The sequence below is a fragment of the Hyla sarda genome, chromosome 5 (assembly GCF_029499605.1).
Source record: "Hyla sarda isolate aHylSar1 chromosome 5, aHylSar1.hap1, whole genome shotgun sequence".
NCBI lineage: Eukaryota > Metazoa > Chordata > Amphibia > Anura > Hylidae > Hyla > Hyla sarda.
In genome coordinates, this window is record NC_079193.1 from 70,821,340 (window position 1) to 70,841,014 (window position 19,675).

General features: G+C 46.6%; 1 long non-coding RNA gene across 1 annotated transcript in view; it reads left to right on the forward strand.

Annotated features, from left to right (window-relative positions):
* The first annotated feature begins 4,251 nt into the window (after positions 1-4,251).
* Positions 4,252-19,675, forward strand: part of LOC130273223 (uncharacterized) — a 210,857-nt gene continuing 195,433 nt past the window's right edge. The window contains exons 1-2 of the long non-coding RNA XR_008843916.1: positions 4,252-4,341; positions 4,480-4,585. This is a non-coding gene — a long non-coding RNA (uncharacterized LOC130273223). The remainder of the gene's footprint in view (positions 4,342-4,479; positions 4,586-19,675) is intronic.

Below are 19,675 nucleotides of genomic sequence, written 5' to 3' on the forward strand. Positions count from 1 at the left end.
ACAGTGAAAAATAAGGAAAATAAAATATATAAAGTGGTACTCTGCCCTAGATTTCTTATCACCTACCCAAAGAACCCTTTTAATCTCTGGCCTGGCACCCTGCCCCCTCCCATGGACAGGAATGGAGGGGGCATGGCGTGACATCACAATCACAGCCTGGCCAACCCGGTGTTCTGAAAATAAATGTTCAGTACACAGGGGTGCCTGGCCTGAGATCATGGGGTCCCTGCAGCTGCACCCCTCACAATCAGACATTTTTCGATAGGGGATAAGGGCATGTTGCTACACGGAAGTTGGTGAAAATTGGTTTGACACTCAGATCCTTGTGAATTCAGCCTTATAGAAATATAGTTCAAAGTCTAATATATATTTATCAACATGTTATCTCATGTCACATAAACGTATAAATAATCCCTCAAAAGTGCACACCCACCTCCCTGATCCCACTCTATCTCACATAAAGTCAGGTATTCCAGATGGCTGCTATAGTCTATTTACTGACCGTATTCTTGTGGTGTGCTTTCTGCTTGATTTTGACTTCTGATAAAGGACATCAGACACAAATTCGGAGCACATTGCTAAACAGGACATCCACGAGGAAGGGAGTAGAGTACCACAATGCAAAGCTACTTTTCAGGGAATACCCCCTTTGTCAAGTCACCCTGTGGCTGCAGGGAAAATAGCTTACTTACCAAGTCCAATTCCCACAGCTGCCATTATACTACTAGTTATTCCTTTATTTTGATAACGCTTACATATTCTACAGCACTGTAGTCATCACTTAGTCGGTCCCTGTCCCAATTGGGGCTCACAGTCTAAATTCACCAGTATGTTTTTGGAGTAAACCCACCTACTGCCCACTGCCCACTTAGCATAGTAATTGACTGAGCAGGCAGTTTCTTTCTGCAAGACACATCGGGGGAGATTTATGAAAAGTTTCCCAGTTGCCCATAGCAACCAATCAGATTGCTTTTTGTATTTATCATAGGCCTTTTCAAAAATGAAAGAAGCGATCTGATTGGTTGCTATGGGCAACTGGGCAACCTTTCCTCTGGACAGGTTTTGATAAATCACCCCATTAAAGAGGACTGTAGCAGGACCAGATGCTTGGGAAAATAGCAGCTGTGGGAGAGCGGGTCAGTAAATTTGCCTGTGTTATTTTCTCTGCAGCCCCAGAAACATATCAGAAACAGGTGATATCTAGTAATGGAAAGTGGGAAAAACAAAATGATCCATTTTTGAAAAATGAATATAGCAAAAAAGCTAAAACCTATCTTAATTCCATAAAAGCAGGGATACATAGTGCACAAATGTTTGTAAACTCAAATTGTAATGTAGCAACTTCCTTTGCTGTATGAAAATGTAAATAGTGCTTTTCTAAAGAAAAAATTTAAGAAAAAAATAATGAAGAAAAAAGTAATAATACAAAGTCATATTAAGTTGAAGGGCTGTAGTTGTCAAGGCTACAGAGTTTGTGAAAATCAACATACACTTAGGCTAGGTTCACACTACGGAATTTCTGCCTGCAATTCCGCTTTGAAATTGCAGGCGGAAATTCCGCTTACTAAAATGTACAGTATAGGGAATGGGTTTCCATTCACAAATTCACATTTCGGAATTTGTGAAGCGGAATTTGTGAACGGCAAATCCACTTGGAAATTTCCGCCTGAAGAATGGCGCTGCTCATTCCTTAGGTGGAAATACTCGTGGAACACATTGCAGTGTATTGGAGTGCGACTGATTCAGTCGGCGCTGGCCGCACTTGGAATCTCTGGGCGGAAAATTTCTGCCCGGAGATTCCGCTGTGTGAACCTAGCTTAAGAGGTGAAGGCGCAAGGATTTCAAGAAGAACAGAAGACAGTCTATGTCAAACCACAGTCAACAGGGAAACAGAGACAGAAGCCACTTTTTCAATAGAAATCTTCATAGCCTCTTATTGGTGTAGTGTCCTTACCTGGAATTTATTGCTGCAAAGTACAGATGACAGAATGCTATGAAAAGCATATAGTGATGCTGATTAAAGAAGTATAAAAGCATAAGTTTAAAGAAGCAGCACTCACATGTTTCGGCAGGCATCCCTAGGTGGTCAAACTCACACAGGGTAAGGAAGAAGGATGTTCACAAGTGCAGCCTGCATAAACTGACACAACCATAATGCCACACAAAACATGGATATACACTGCTCAAAAAAATAAAGGTAACACTTAAACAACACAATGTAACTCCCAGTCAATCACATTTCTGTGAAATCACACTGTCCACTCAGGAAGCAACACTGATTGACAATCAATTTCACATGCTGTTGTGCAAATGGAACAGACAACAGATGGAAATTCTAGGCAATTAGCAAGACACCCCAATAAAGGAGTGGTTCTGCAGGTGGTGACCACAGACCACTTCTCAGTTCCTATGCTTCTTGGCTGATGTTTTGGTCACTTTTAAATGCTTGCTGTGCTTTCACTCTACTGGTAGCATGAGACGGAGTCTACAACCCCCACAAGGGGCTCAGGTAGTGCAGCTCATCCAGGATGGCACATCAATGCGAGACAGGCCAGTACATCAGGAGATGTGGAGGAGGCAGTAAGAGGGCAACAACCCAGCAGCAGGATCGCTACCTCCGCCTTTGTGCAAGGAGGAGCAGGAGGAGCACTGCCAGAGCCCTGCATTTGCCAGAGAACACCAAGATTGGCAAATTTGCCACTGGCACCCTGTGCTCTTCACAGATGAAAGCAGGTTCCAACTGACCATATGTGACAGATGTGACAGAGCCTGGAGACGCCGTGGAGAACGTTCTGCTGCCTGCAAAATTCTCTGGCATGACAGGTGTGGGGTGGCATTTCTTTGAGGGGCAGCACAGCCCTCCATGTGCTTGCCAGAGGTAGCCTGACTGCCATTAGGTACCAAGATAAGATCCTCAGACCCCTTGTGAGACCATATGCTGGTGCGGTTGGCCCTGGGTTCCTCCTAATGTAAGACAATGCTAGACCTCATGTGGCTGGAGTGTGTCAGCAGTTCCTGCAAGAGGAAGGCATTGATGCTGTGGACTGGCCCGCCCGTTCCCCAGACCTGAATCCTATTGAGCACATCTGAGACACCATGTCTCAGACCTCCATGGGTTGATATATTTGATTTCCATTGATAATTTTTATGTGATTTTATCAGCACATTCAACTATATAAAGGCGAAAGTATTTCATACAATTAGTTCATTCAGCTCTAGGATGTATTATCTTAGTGTTCCCTTTATTTTTTTTTGAGCAGTGTATATTGAATACATTGGCTAAAATGAGGTTAATGCTATGCACACCCATTTACTGCACTTAGTGCACAGATAATCCATAGTGTTTACCTAGTGCCATATGATATTCATGGACCTACTACACAGGCTAGATTTCCTAAGCATTCCCAACAAATACCAACATAGTCAAACCATATCAGATTATGTCATATTATGTCATATTTTTGCCCATATGGAGCCATTTAGTGTACAGAAAGTGTCACAAATTTTTTTTTATTTTTCTGTACAACACTTTGATGCTTGCAGGACACACTTGAGGGTGGAATATGTGTAACAACCACGGTTGGCATCCACCAGCCTGTGGTGTGTCCCAGCATATACTGCCAGGCTGCTTATGCTGCTTCTTTAGCTTATCTCCATGGGGCCCATAGGGGCTGGGCCTGTCCACTGGCTGCAACTTAAAGTGCCAGTGCGCATGCCTTTAATGTGTCCTCCACCTATCCCTGCCTGATATTACCTAGTTAAGACTGCTCTGGCAGCTCACCTCGGTCTGAGCAATATTGTGGATTTTCCATAATGAAGGCGTGTGTTTCTGATCTGCCATCCTGTATCTGGCCTGTGCCTGTTTACCTGACATTTCCTCTGTCTGACCCTTATGGACTTTGCTGAGCTTCTTGTGCATGACCTGGATGGTCGCCACTGAACCTGCACCCAGTGGCGTAGCTATAGAGGTCGCAACGGTCACCATGGCGACCGGGCCAGTTAGCCTGGGGGGCCTGCAGGGCCCCCCTTGCCACAATCACATGATGGCCGGCACCGCCACGATGTTAATTAATCAGTAATGCGCACGGGTTCGCGGCCGCCACTAAGCAGCCTGCAGGGGCCGCCGTCACATTCTGGACATCCCTGTGTCCCGAAAGATCTTTTCGGGACACAAGGATGTCTCGTTACCTCTCTGCGACGCCCCCCCGTGTTAACTTTAAAACAGCAGGGGCCGCTGGGAGATAGGGCACGCAGGGACGTCACTGACATCCTGTGCGTGCACCCATAGCAACAGCAGAGCGGAGCAGCGAGGAAGAGGACGCCCGCGCATGGTAAGGTAAGGTAAGTTAACTTGCCAATAGCAACCCCCCTCCCTCCCCCCGCGAGAGTTACCCTCGCCGATAGCAATGCCCCCCCCCCCCCCCCTCCCCGGTCATGCCCGCTCCGCTGTCTGACATTACCTTGTTCCTCTGCTGCAAGGTCCCGGTCGCAAATCTTCATTTCTTCCGCCACCCGCGCGGGACGCCGACGGTGACGTCATTCACAGCCGCCGCCAGGGAGAAGGAGCAAGGCACAGGCCGGGAGGGTAAGTCTATGTGTATATGTATGGGGGGGGTCCTATACTTATGTGGGAGCCTCCAGCTGTTGCAATACTACAACTGCCAGCATGCCCGGAGAGCCTTTGGCTGTCTGGGCATGCTGGGAGTTGTAGTTTTGCAACAGCTGGAGGCACCTGGGTTGGCAAACACTGCCCTAGGGCCTAACCCAGTGTTTCCCAACCAGGGAGCCTCCAGCTGTTGCAAAACTACAACTCCCAGCATGCCCGGACAGCCAAAGGCTCTCCGGGCATGCTGGGAGTTTTAGTTTTGCAACAGATGGAGGCACCCTGGTTGGGAAACACTGGTCTATGTGTATGTATATGTGTGCGTCTGTCTGTCTGTGTGTGTGTGTCAATCTGTGTGGGGGGACCTATGCTAATGTTGGGGGGGGCCTATGCTATTGTTGGGGGGCCTGTGCTAATGTGGGGGGGGGCTATGCAAATGTTGGGGGGGCTTTGGCTGTCTGCCTATCTAATGTGGGTGAACTATACTGCCTATCTAATGTGGTGGAACTATACTGCCTATCTAATGTGGGGGAACTATACTGCCTATCTAATGTGGGGGAACTATACTGCCTATCTAATGTGGGGAACTATACTGCACCTAATTTGGGGGAACTATACTGCACCTAATGTGGGGGAACTATACTGCACCTAATGTGGGGGAACTATACTGCACCTAATGTGGGGGAACTATACTGCACCTAATGTGGGGAACTATACTGCACCTAATGTGGAGAACTATACTGCACCTAATGTGGGAGAACTATACTGCACCTAATGTGGGGGAATTATACTGCACCTAATGTGGGGGAACTATACTGCACCTAATGTGGGGGAACTATACTGCACCTAATGTGGAGAGCTATACTGCACCTAATGTGGAGAACTATACTGCACCTAATGTGGGAGAACTATACTGCACCTAATGTGAGAGAACTATACTGCCTATCTAATGTGGGGAACTATACTGCACCTAATGTGGAGAACTATACTGCACCTAATGTGGGGGAACTATACTGCCTATCTAATGTGGGGGAACTATACTGCCTATCTAATGTGGGGAACTATACTGCCTATCTAATGTGGGGGACTATACTGCCTATCTAATGTGGGGGAACTATACTGCACCTAATGTGGGGGAACTATACTGCACCTAATGGGGGGGAACTATATTGCACCTAATGTGGGGGAACTATACTGCACCTAATGTGGGGGAACTATACTGCACCTAATGTGGGGGAACTATACTGCACCTAATGTGGGGGAACTATACTGCACCTAATGTGGGGGAACTATACTGCACCTAATGTGGGGGAACTGTACTGCACCTAATGTGGGGGAACTGTACTGCACCTAATGTGGGGAACTATACTGCACCTAATGTGGAGAACTATACTGCACCTAGTGTGGGGAACTATACTGCACCTTGTGTGGAGAACTATACTGCACTTAATGTGGGGAGCTATACTGTACCTAATGTGGAGAACTATACTGCACCTAATGTGGAGAGCTATACTGCACCTAATGTGGGGGAACTATACTGCACCTAATGTGGGGGAACTATACTGCACCTAATGTGGGAACTATACTGCACCTAATGTGGGGAGCTATACTGTACCTAATGTGGAGAACTATACTTCACCTAATGTGGAGAGCTATACTGCACCTAATGTGGGGGAACTGTATTGCACCTAATGTGGAGAGCTATACTGCACCTAATGTGGGGAGCTATACTGCATCTGATTAAGGGGGGCAGGGGACTGGTGAAGGGGGACATGGGACTGATTAAGGGGGCAGGGGACTGATTAAATATTTAAAAAAAATATTTGTTACAAAGATTTTTTTCCTCTTTGTGTATGTTTATGGTGACATATATGTGTACATGGTGAGTTTGTGGTTTTATTGTACTGGGGGTGAATCCCACAGTTGGCCGGGTGCGGCTCGCCGGCTGTTGGTGGTGGGAAAAGATATGGGGGGGGGCAGGTTGACACCTTGCATCGGGGCCCACAAGACTTTAGCTACGCCCCTGCCTGCACCTGTATTGAACCAACTATTCATTTAGCTGCTACCAAAACATCTTCAGCTCTGTCTGTATCTCTGCCTGCTGGCTGCTTCAGTTGGCTGAATGTCCTGCTGCTCACCAGCACCATCAACTGGAGCTGCTTTCTGTTACTGACTGTGCTGTACCTCCTGCTATTACCACCAGACTGGGGACCAGTTGCACCAGCCTTGGCTGTACCTGTGTCCCCACTGTCTGACCTGCTTGGTCAGCTATTAGCTATACCACTCTTGGGGCAGCAACATGGTATCCTCGAGCAGCAGACATCCACTTTCCACATCCTGGAGTGGGATAAACAGTGGCACTTCTGCCAAGAGGCAAGCTCAGTGACTCACCTCAGGCAGCACCACAGGTGCATTATTAGAGGGGGAAGCACAGGCAGAGGCAGATTATAATGAAGGTAGTCTTAGCTATGACCCCATTATAATCCACTTTGGCGCTCGCTTGCTGATGTGGAATCCATGACACTTGCCCCAGATCCCCGGACAAGTGTGCACCACATTCAACTGTATGACGTCACTCATAAGCGCCTGCTCTGCAGAGGAGGAAAGATGCAGCCAAACTGCTCTGCACAGTGTGTAGGAGAGGATGGGATTTTTTTATTTTTCTGGCACAAAGAAGGCCTTCCTGCCTACTTGGGGAAAAAGGGAATGTTCCTGCCTACTTGGGGAAAAAACTTGGTGAAAAATACCTAACTACTAAAGGGGAGGGGGGGTAACCAACCTAGAGACAGACATACCTACTGGGCAGCTACCTACCAAAGTACATACTTACCTTGGTGGGGGATCTGTCTACCTAAGGACATATCTACCTATTGGGGGGAGCTACCTACCTGGGTATATACCCACCTAGGTGAATGGAACTACCTACCTAAGGACATACTTGGGGGAAACCACTACTACATGAGGATACTACGAAACTACTGTGGGATGCATTCCTTCCAACTTGGGGATATAGATGCATGATAGGGTACTGTTGGGGACATACCTACATAATTAGAGAACATCTTGCCTATTGTGGGATATACGTACTGAATGGTAGAACTAGCTGTCTACAGTGGGACATACCTGCTTAATGGGGGGGACCTACTAACATTCCCACTTTTACTGAGTGAAACAACAGGGGGGGCATTATTACAGCTTAGGAGTCTATAGTTGTGGAGATTGTGTAGAGGAGGGAATGGTACTGGAATAATGCAAAGTCTAAGATATTTGTCCTGCAGATGCTGAAAAGAAGAGTTTTCAATGACCAAATTCATCATGGTGGTCTGAGGCGGATGGAGAAGAAAAGGAAAGAGAATGACTCTGATCAGGGAAGGAGTCACCTGTGAGTTACTGGGTGTAACTGTTATCACTTATCAGGCATACAGATCCTGTATAGAGCTGGTGCCAACCACAATATGGGCTGTATATAGGGGGAATATTCGTCTATGTTGCATTAGTTACTGTGTGACCTATTATATGCTCGGGGTGCATCTGTATTATTGAGCCCTTGTATATCATTATTATAAATGGTAACGTTGATCTGTGACTTTCACGTAATACCAGCATTGTGTGGTCATAATGGCAGTGGTCATGGTAAGCACTTGGCCTGTGTCTACTAGTATTATTCATAATATCTATGGTGAAACTATTTGCTCCTTCTATATTGGTATAATTTGGTCCTGAATGCAAAATTAGGCAACTTTCTAAATCATTTTTATTAAAAATAATCCTTCCATTTAGCTGCTACTCAAAAAAAAAAAAAAAAAAAATAAGATAGGTGGACTTCTGCTCTCCTAGAGATGTTAGCAGCAGGGAGAGGGTTACACACCAAGATTGTGGACAAAAACCCTGTAGAGCAGGCTGTAGATAGGGTGGAGACCACATAAAAGGCAGTTTACTGAATAGAATGATATAGCCTAATGAGTACAAAACAAGAATAAAAATGCATACATAGCCTTTATAAAGGGGAATATAAGGTTTATTCCAGGAAAAAAGATACAATCTGACTCCCAGGAATTTTTATGTGGTTACTTACTACTCACCTTTTATACATGACTTCCTGTTTAATGCTGGTGTTAGAACTCATTACCCTAAAATGGTAAAAGAACTAACCGTTCATTACGCCTAGGACTAATGTAACTGAAGTGACAATTCCTTTTCCTAGCATTGAAGCGTAGCTGAAATTCTTGACTGTCTTTTTCAACGAAGGAGGGAGACAGCTGCAGCCACATGAGCTAGACATCCTATATGCTCCAGACATTGGTATTGGAAGAGGCAGTCATACTGTAGGCTGAGTCAGAGAGTCCGGGCTACGTATCTGCCAGAAGCTGTAATGCACAAGCTGATCCTAGACCAGGACTTTGTGTCATTTTAACTCCATCAGTACATCTGACTCAGCAAATACTGTTAGGTTTGAGACTGAGCCCGAAAATAAACAAGAGATTTGTTAAGGTTTGCATGACTTGTCTGACCTACAAACCATCAGAAGCTTAAAAGCTAAACATGCTGTACGAGTGGAGTGAACATCATGAACAAGCTGTCAATGAGCTCAAAACCAGACTCACCCAGGCCTCATGCCTTGCTATATTAAATCATTGATATATTTTACATAGATGTTTGTACACTGTTTTACTAATTGCACAACATAACCTAACCTTGAACTCTTTTTGAGGTGTTTTTATGTCCACCTCCTAGGATTAATCATATTTATACAGGGTGGGCCATTTAAATGGATACACCTTAATAAAATGGGAATGGTTGGTGATATTAACTTCCTGTTTGTGGCACATTAGTATTTGTGAGGGGGGGGGACTTTTCAAGATGGGTGGTGACCATGGCGGCCATTTTGAAGTCGGACATTTTGAATCCAACTTTCGTTTTTTTCAATAGGAAGATGGTCATGTGACACATCAAACTTATTTGGAATTTCATAAGAAAAACAATGAGGTGCTTGGTTTTAACGTAACTTTATTCTTTCATGAGTTATTTACAAGTTTCTAACCACTTATAAAATGTGTTCAATGTGCTGCCCATTGTGTTGGATTGTCAATGCAACCCTCTTCTCCCACTCTTCACACACTGATAGCAACACCGCAGGAGAAATGCTAGCACAGGCTTCCAGTAATGAAAGAATAAAGTCACGTTAAAACCAAGCACATCATTGTTTTTCTTGTGAAATTCCCAATAAGTTTGATGTGACACATGACACAAAAGTTGGATTCAAAATAGCCAACTTCAAAATGGCCACCATGGTCACCACCCATCTTTAAAAGTTTCTCCCCTCACATATACTAATGTGCCACTAACAGGACATAAATATCACCAACCAGTCCCATTTTATTAAGGTGTATCCATAGAAATGGCCCACCCTGTAGTTTTTCTTTGATCCTTTGATTTCTTTTTCCGTATAAGGCACTTTGCTTCCTACCTCAACATAAATCTGCTAAGATAGGATTTGTGTTCATTATTTGTGCAAATAGCAAAACGTTCCATAATCTTCTTGGCTAACCAGATTGTATATCTGTGTATTAACTATTAGTAGTGAAAATGAGCACAGCCAATAGTGAAGCAGGCTACGGAGAAGCTGTAGTAGGTGGTTCCTCTAGCCCGGAACAGTTGATCCATGGTGTAGTTAAATATGTGAATTCACGGTTGAATTTGGATCAGGATGTGAATGCGTGGATATGTGAATTGCAGGAAGATGCCAGGAGAGAATGTATGGATATATGGTCACCACTTGGTACAGTCAGGAGATACTTAACCTATTTTTATACATTTAAAAGTAATGTATGTAAAGACCAACATCTCGTCAAGATGTTGCCATCAGTCTTGTATGCAATGTTAGAAGTCAGTACCCTTTTAAAAAGCAAGAAGTATGCATATAACAGACATGCAGGCCCTTATATTCCGACTAGAAACACAGAATCTGAAAAAGCAACGATCGAGGAATTAAAATGTGAAATCGACCGTGGCAGGGATGCCTATCATAGGTTAAAACAGGAGTCAGATGAGCTTAACCTCTGTTATTGTAGACTGCAGCAATCAAACAGACAAAGCCATACTGTAGTTGACGTTGAGAGTGCTTTATCTGACAATGAGAGATTCTTAGATCCTCCAATTCCCAGACTCCAAAATATAGACCTGTCACAATCATTTGCTCTTAAAGTGAAACCCATTTGAGACACTGCTAATAAGCTACCAGTAGGTGATAGTATCACTACACAGGAAATATTGACCCAACTAGGTCAGGTGTGTCAAGCTGTAAAAGCCTTACAAGGAGCTAGTGACACAAAGGCCCACAGAAGTATCTCCCCACACCGTGCCACAAAAAGGAGTATTAGGGTTCAATCACCTGTGCCAAGTGAATATGATGGAAGTGATCGGAGTGTGATTGATTATGACAATGACATGAAAAGACGTGGAGCGTATTCAGTACCACACAGGCATGACCTTTATCATAAGGGGGATGGGAGTGACAGGTGACAGTCATATTATGATGTTTCTACTAGGAAGTGGTCTGCTCAGTCTTCTAGGGTAGGTTCTATAGGAAAAACGAAAAGAGCAGAGCTCCTCATAGGGCAATATCGTCTTTTACGTGGTGTAGTAGAGACCGAGTCTCCCGATTGGTGGATCGCACTATACCTATCTGGTATTTTCTTCCATTACTTCTGCAGTCATCTAGGGGGGAGATCAGAACTCCTCGAGTATTAATGCATTTTTAAATGCTACTGTGCCCATGGATATTTGAGAAGAGGTATTGCCATTACTTTAGGTTGGCAGGATGTTTTGCATGAGGTAAAGTTAGAATTTGGCCCTTACCGTACTATTAATGCTGCAAAACGGGATTTATATAAACTTACATGTAAACCCAAAGTCCCCAGGAATTCCTCTCCATCCTTAAAAACATTTATGGGTTAGCATATCAGTCCCCAAATTGGGAGTCTGGGGAATTCAAACAATTGTTTTAAAATGCAATGAGCGTTAAAGAGAGGTGTAGCCAGCACATATGAGAATAAGCCTGGGGAGGAATGCAGGGATGCACTAGTGGATATACTAACAAACTAAGCCTGCGGTGGTGGTGCTCAGCCCTAAAGAAAGCAATAAGTCCGTGGTGTAGAGAAACAAAAGAGGTGACACTTTATTCACACATTGGTGACAGGAAACAGGTTTCAGGCGGGGGAGTCACAGAGAGGACGGGGCAGCCGGAACAAGTTGTTTCGTGCACCTTGCGCACTTCCTCTAGCCGGTAATGACGTCTGTGTGCGTCGCGTCTCTATTCATAGAGGCGGCGCACAACAGTCGCTGGGCAACCTGGTAAACAACTTGATCACGAGGCAATGGGGGCGGTCATGTGACCGGATTACAGGACAGAAGTAAACAAAAGCACAGTGAGTATATATACAATAATTATGAATATAGCACAACATTATACAATCTGAGAAAGGACCTGTATTCATTACGGTCATTAAGGCCGATGTTGCTTGTGGCATTTAGTCATGCTATCCATCGGGCTTCCCTCTGGAGGAGAACCCTGTGTCTGTCGCCACCATTACAAAGTGGGGGTACCTTTTCAAGCCCTATGAATTTTAATCCAGTATTACATCACCATGTTCTTCGTTCATATGGGCAATAAATTTGGGAGCTCCAGCTACGGTCCGGATGGAGCGGACATGCTCCTGGAAACGGACCTGGAGCTGCCTGATGATCTTGCTCACTCACATGGGCAAAGGAAAGCCTAAACAATATACGTGGACCTACATGTGATCAGTTCTGTGACTGTTTGGCTAATACCACCTAAATTAACCGTGGTGTCTGTGTGCATATGGATGCAATAGGGGCAGAACCGACAGGGACGGTTACCTTTTAGTGTTTGTTTAGACAGCCAGTTGGTCGCAGCTTGAGGTTGGTGTCTATATGTTGGTATTTTTAGTTTGTCACCAATAGTTAAGCTTTTACGAAAGGTGATGAGGGGAGGATTGTGGATCACGTCTTGAAGATTGGGATCAGATTCCAACATGAACCAATTACGGCGCAAAGCATTAGCCACTGTTTGGTTCATGTTGGAATTGGCAAGGGATAAAGTGACCTGTTGAGAGGGAGTTTCACGTGTTCTCTTAGGGTACAGTAATCTTGTCCTATTAAGGGCTTGAACTTTGGAAAGACTAGCCTCGATGACTCTGAGGGGGTATTTCCTGGCTAAGAGGAGTAGTTTTAATTCTTGGGCTTGAGCTTCAAAAATGTGGTCTTCAGTATTGATCCTGCGCAATCGGAGGAACTGGGAAAAGAGGCGTGATCTCCTGGTATCAGCTAGCAGTGGTGTCTCGTGCAGCAACCCATCTGCCATCATCAATTGGTTAGCACGGTGATCCACTTCATGCCAAGTGACATCTGATACCCCCAGTCAACAGTCGGTGGGTTACTCAGACACAACCCTCAGTTGGCATGGCCCAGGAGCAGTCCCTGCCCTCCCATTGCCTATTTCCTATGCTGTTCCGTCCCCTAAAGAAGCATCTTATTCTGTGGATTCAGCTCCTCTATTCAGTGAGGACGATCTAATAGAGGACAGACATCAGCCACTGCCCAGCCAAGAAGTGGAGGAGACATCCGCCACTTCCTCCGCTAGGTGGGCATGTAGTGATGAGGAGAGTTACGTGGGAGGCGGTGTTGCCAGAGATCTGGGTCCTGAAGCAGACACTGTTGAGGAACCTGAGGAGGACATCAGTGACGTGCAGACACAACTTGTTGATGATGAAGACGATCGCAATTGGGAGACGGGTGCAGAAGGGGCTTCATCATCAGCAGCAGAAGAGGGTTGCAGCAGCTGAGCCAGCAAGGTGGTAGCATGGTTGGCAGTCAGCATGACCGGGGGAGATCACCTGCTTCACGACAGCCCACCTTCCCAGGAGATAGTGGTAGAGGGGTTTCTGGAGACGGCAGCAGTAGCAGTCAATTAGTGCGGACTGTTGGTGGGAAAACCAGCTACTCGGCGGTGTGGCAGTTTTTTATCAAGCATCCAGAGAATGTTAACATAGCCACATTCAGGATGTGTTGGAAGAGGGTGAAGAACGGTCCCAATGTTGGCACCAAGGCCCTGTGTCAACATATGCTACACCACCATAAAGCAGCCTGGGAGAACCGTGGCTCCGATGTGGTGGTCCAGCCTGCTGCATCACCCAGTGGCACGCTGCTCCATGTTTCAGCCAGTCAAGTCTCACAAACCTCAGCCGAAGGACACCTGTGTGTCATGCCCTCCTTCTCTTGCTCGAGATGCTCCTGCTCCTCCTACTTTGAGTCAGTCATTCTGCCAGCAATCCATTGGTAAAGCCATGTCCAAGAGACAACAGTATGCGCCCACTCATCCAATGATGCAGAAGTTGAATGTGCTCCTGTCCAAGATGTCCCTCTTTTCAAGTGGTGGACTCTGCACCTTTCAGAGAACTGATGGCTTGTGCCGAGCCGAGGGGGAGAGTGCCAAGCCATCATTTCTTTGCAAAGAAGACAGTTTCAGCCCTGCACAATTTTGTGGAAGAGAAGGTGGGCCAGTCCTTGAGCCTGTCGGTGTGTACTACAGACCTTTTTTCACCCACCTTCATCACCGGGTACTGGTATTGCCAGCCACTGCACCACTCTGTCACCTGGTCACTTTCAAGACTCCTGATGCTGCTGCTGCCACCTCCAGGCTGTCTCATTCTCCCACCACATGTTCTCCTTATATTGCCGCCAACTCCAGGCTGCATTAACTCCAGGCTGTGCCATTCAACCACTATATGGTTTACTTATGCTTCCGCCACCCCAGGCTGTGTCATTCAGCCACTATGTGGTCTCCATATGCTGCCGCCAACTCCAGGCTATGTCATTCAACCACTATTTGATCTCCTCATGCTGCTGCCAACCCCAGGCTATGTCATTCAGCCACTGTATGTTCTCCTCATGCTCCCGCCACCTCCACGCTGTGTCATTCAGCCACTATATGGTCTCCTCATGCTGCCGCCAACTCCAGGCCGTGTCATTCAGCTACTATATGGTCTCCTTTTGCTGCTGCCAACTCCAGGCTGTGCCATTCAGCCACTATATGTTCTCCTCATGCTTCCGCCACCTCCAGGCTGTGTCATTCCGCCATTATTTGGTCTCCTCTTGCTGTTGCCAACTCCAGGCTGTGCCTTTCAGCTACTATGTGATCTACTCATTCTTCCACCACCTCCACGCTGTGTCCTTCAGCCACTATGTGGTCTCTTCATGCTGCTACCACCTCCACGCTGTGTCATTCAGCCACTATATGGTCTCTTCATGCTACCGCCAACTCCAGGCAGTGTCATGCAGCCACTATATATTCTTGTCATGCTTCTGCCACCTCCATGCTGTGTCATTCAGACACTATGTGGTCTACTCATGCTTCCGCCACTTCTAGGCTGTGTCATTCAGCCACTATGTGGTCTCCTCATGCTGCCACCAACTCCAGGCTGTGCCATTCAGCCATTATGTGGTCTCCTAATGCTGCCGCCACCTCCCCGCTGTGTCATTCAGCCACTATATGGTTTCCTCATGCTGCTGCCAACTCCACGCTGTGTCATTCAGCTACTATATACTCTCCTTTTTCTGCTGCCAACTCCAGGCTGTGCCATTCAGCCACTATATTTTCTCCTCATGCTTACGCCACCTCCAGGCTGTGTCATTCAGCCACTATATGGTCTCCTCATGTTGTTGTCAACTCAAGGGTTTGCCATTCAGCCACTATGGGGTCTAAGCATGCTCCTGCCACCTCCCGGCTGCGTCATTCAGCCACTATTTGGTCTCCTCATGCTGCCGCCACCTCCACGTTGTGTCCTTCAGCCACTATATGTTCTCTTCATACTGCCGCCACCTCCATGCTGTGCCATTCAGCCACTTTATGGTTTCCTCATGCTGCTGCCAACTCCAGGCTGTGTCAGTCAGCCATTACATGGCCCACTCATGCTTCCGCCAACTCCAGACTTTGCCATTCAGCCACTATATGGTCCACTCATGCTTCCGCCACCTCCAGGCTGTGTCATTAAGCCACTATGTGGTCTCCTCTTGCTGCCGCCAACTCTGGGCTGTGCCATTCAGCCACTATATGGTCTACTCATGCTCTCGACACCTCTAGGCTGTGTCATTCATCCACTATGTGGTCTCATGCTGCCACCAACTCCACGCTGTGTCATTCAGCCAGTATATGGTCTCCTTTTTCTGCCGTTAACTCTAGGCTGTGCCATTCAACCACTATATGGCCTACTTATGCTTCCGCAACCTCCAGGCTGTTTCATTCAACCAGTATGTGGTCTCCTCTTGCTGCCACCAACTCCAGGCTGTGCCTTTCAGCCACTATGTGATCTACTCATGCTTCCACCACCTCCACGCTGTGTCCTTCAGCCACTATGTGGTCTCTTCATGCTGCCGCCACCTCCACGCTGTGTCATTCAGCCACTATATGGTCTCTTCATGCTACCGCCAACTCCAGGCAGTGTCATGCAGCCACTATAAATTCTTCTTATGCTGCCGCCACCTCCACGCTGTGTCATTCAGACACTATGTGGTCTACTCATGCTTCCGCCACTTCTAGGTTGTGTCATTCAGCCACTATGTGGTCTCCTCATGCTGCCACCAACTCAAGGCTGTGTCATTCAGCCATTATGTGGTCTCCTCATGCTGCCGCCACCTCCACGCTGTGTCATTCAGCCACTATATGGTTTCCTCATGCTGCTGCCAACTCCACGCTGTGTCATTCAGCTACTATGTACTCTCCTTTTTCGTCCGCCAACTCCAGGCTGTGCCATTCAGCCACTATATGTTCTCCTCATGCTTCCGCCACCTCCAGGCTGTGTCATTCAGCCACTATGTGGTCTCATCTTGCTGTCATCAACTCCAGGCTTTGCCATTCAGCCACTATATGGTCTAAGCATGCTCCTGCCACCTCCAGGCTGCGTCATTCAGCCACTATGTGGTCTCTTCATGCTGCCGCCACCTCCAGGCTGTGTCATTCAGCCACTATATGTTCTCATGATGCCACCTACTCCAGGCTGTGTAATTCAGCCACTATATGGTCTCCTTTTTCTGCTACCAACTTCAGGCTGTGTCATTCAGGCACTATATGTTCTCATGCTGCCTCCACCTCCACGTTGTGTCATTCAGCCACTATATATTCTCCTCATGCTGCTGCCACCTCCACGCTTTGTCATTCAGCCACTATATGTTCTCCTCATACTGCCGCCAACTCCAGGCTGTGTCATGCAGCCATTGCATGGTCCACTCATGCTTCCACCAACTCCAGACTTTGCCATTCAGCCACTATATGGCCCACTCATGCTTCCGCCACCTCCAGGCTATGTCATTAAGCCACTAGGTGGTCTCCTCTTGCTGCCGCCAACTCCAGGCTGTGCCATTCAGCCACTATATGGTCTACTCATGCTTTTGCCACGTCTAGTCTGTGTCATTCAGCCACTATGTGGTCTCATTTTGCTGCCGTTAACTCTAGGCTGTGCCATTCAACCACTATATGGCCTACTTATGCTTCTGCAACCCCCAGGCTGCTTCATTCAACCAGTATGTGGTCTCCTCTTGCTGCCACAAACTCCAGGCTGTGCCATTCAGCCACTATATGGTCTACTCATGCTTCCGCCACCTCCAGGCTATGTCATCCAGCCACTATATGGTCTCCCCTTGCTGCCGCCACCTCCACACTGTGTCATTCAGCCACTATGTGGTCTCCTCATGCTGCTGCCAACTCCACACTGTGTCATTCAGCCACTATATGGTCTACTCATGCTGCCACCACCTCCAGGCTGTGTCATTCAGCCACTATATGGTATTCTTTTTGCTGCCATTAACTCCAGGCTGTGCCATTCACCCACTATATAGTCTCCTCTTACTGCTGCCACTTCCACACTGTGTCATTCAGCCACTATATGGTCTCCTCATGCTGCCACCACCTCCAGGCTGTGTCATTCAGCCACTATATGGTCTCCTTTTGCTGCCACCACCTCCACACTGTGCCATTCACCCACTATATAGTCTCCTCTTACTGCCGCCACTTCCACACTGTGTCATTCAGCCACTATATGGTCTCCTCATGCTGCCGCCAACTCCACACTGTGTCATTCCGCCATTATATAGTCTCCTCTTACTGCTGCCACCTCCACACTGTGTCATTCAGCCACTATATGGTCTCCTCATGCTGCCACCAACTCCAGGCTGCATCATTCAGTCACTTTATGGTCTCCTTTTGCTGCCGTTAACTCCAGGCTGTGCCATTCAACCACTATATGGTTTACTTATGCTTCCGCCACCCCAGGCTGTGTCATTCAGCCACTATGTGGTCTCCATATGCTGCCGCCAACTCCAGGCTATGTCATTCAACCACTATTTGATCTCCTCATGCTGCTGCCAACCCCAGGCTATGTCATTCAGCCACTATTTGATCTCCTCATGCTGCCGCCAACTCCAGGCTATGTCATTCAACCACTATTTGATCTCCTCATGCTGTTGCCAACTCCAGGCTATGTCATTCAGCCACTATTTGATCTCCTTATGCTGCCTCCAACTCCAGGCTGTCATTCAGCCACTATATGGTCTCCTCATGCTGCTGAGACATTACCTAAACATTTTTTTGGTAGCACTAGCTATCATAAATCTTCAATTTAAATTTGAAAATGTATCTTTTAATCTTAGGGATTGTGAGGACTAGAGATGTCGCGAATTGTTCGCCGGCGAACAGTTCCCGGCAAATTTCGCATGTTCGAGTTCGCATCGCCGGGCGAACATATGTGAAGTTCGATCCGCCCCCTATACTTTAAATTTGCAGTAAACTTTGACCCTGTGAGTCAGAGTCAGCAGACACATTACAGCCAATCAGCAGCAGTCCCTCCCTTCCAGACCCTCCTACCTCTTGCACGGACGCCATTTTAGCCTCATTCAGCATGCTGCAGGCTTAGGAAGTGGAGGGTTAGAGAAGCTGCTCCTGCTGTATAGGGAAAGCGATAGCTAGGTTGCTCCTAGGGGGTGTATTCAGGGTCCAGTTTTCTCCTAAAGCACTAGTGTAACATCTGTTTTAAAGACAGCACCCAAAAAAGCCCTTTTTAGGGCTGAAAGATATCAGTCCTGGTTGGGAGGGAACCACTGGTTAAAAGGGGTACTCCAGAATCAAACTTCATTTCCTTCAAGCAACTATCTACAACAGTATTCAAAGGGCTGAAAGATATCAGTCCGTGAGTCTTGCAACAGCTGGAGGCACCCTGGTTGGGAGGGAACCGCTGGTTAAAAGGGGTACTCCAGAATCAAACTTAATTTCCTTCAAGCAACCATCTACAACAGTATTCAAAGGGCTGAAAGATATCAGTCCGTGTGTTTTGCAAAAGCTGTAGGCACCCTGGTTGGGGACCACTGCTTAAAAGGGGAACTCTGCTGGCAAGCTTTTTTTCTTTAAAGCAACTAACTACTACAGTATTCAAAGGGCTGAAATATATCAGTCCATGTGTTTTGCAACAGCTGGAGGCACCCTGGTTGGGGACCACTGCATAAAAGGGGAACTCCGCTGGCAAGTTTTTTTGCTCATTGTCACACTAGTGCAAATCACATTAGGTGTGACAGTTGTGCAAATTTAAAAAAAAAACTTTTTTGGCTGTTAAATAAAATCAGTTATCACTATTAGTTCACGTCACAGTTGCCATTTTTCCTGCCTGCAGGGCAAATTGTGTCACCCTATTGCAAATCACATTAGGTGTGACAGTTGTGTTGTGCAAAATTAAAAAAAAAATACCTTTTTTGGCTGTTAAATAAAATCAGTTGTCACTGTTAGTTCACGTCACGGTTGCCATTTTTCCTGCCTGCAGGGCAAATTGTGTCACCCTAGTGCAAATCACATTAGGTGTGACAGTTGTGCAAATAATAAAAAAAAAAAACTTTTTTGGCTGTTTAATAAAATCAGTCGTCACTGTTAGTTCACGTCACAGTTGCCATTTTTCCTGCTTGCAGGGCAAATTGTGTCACCCTAGTGCAAATCACATTAGGTGTGACAGTTGT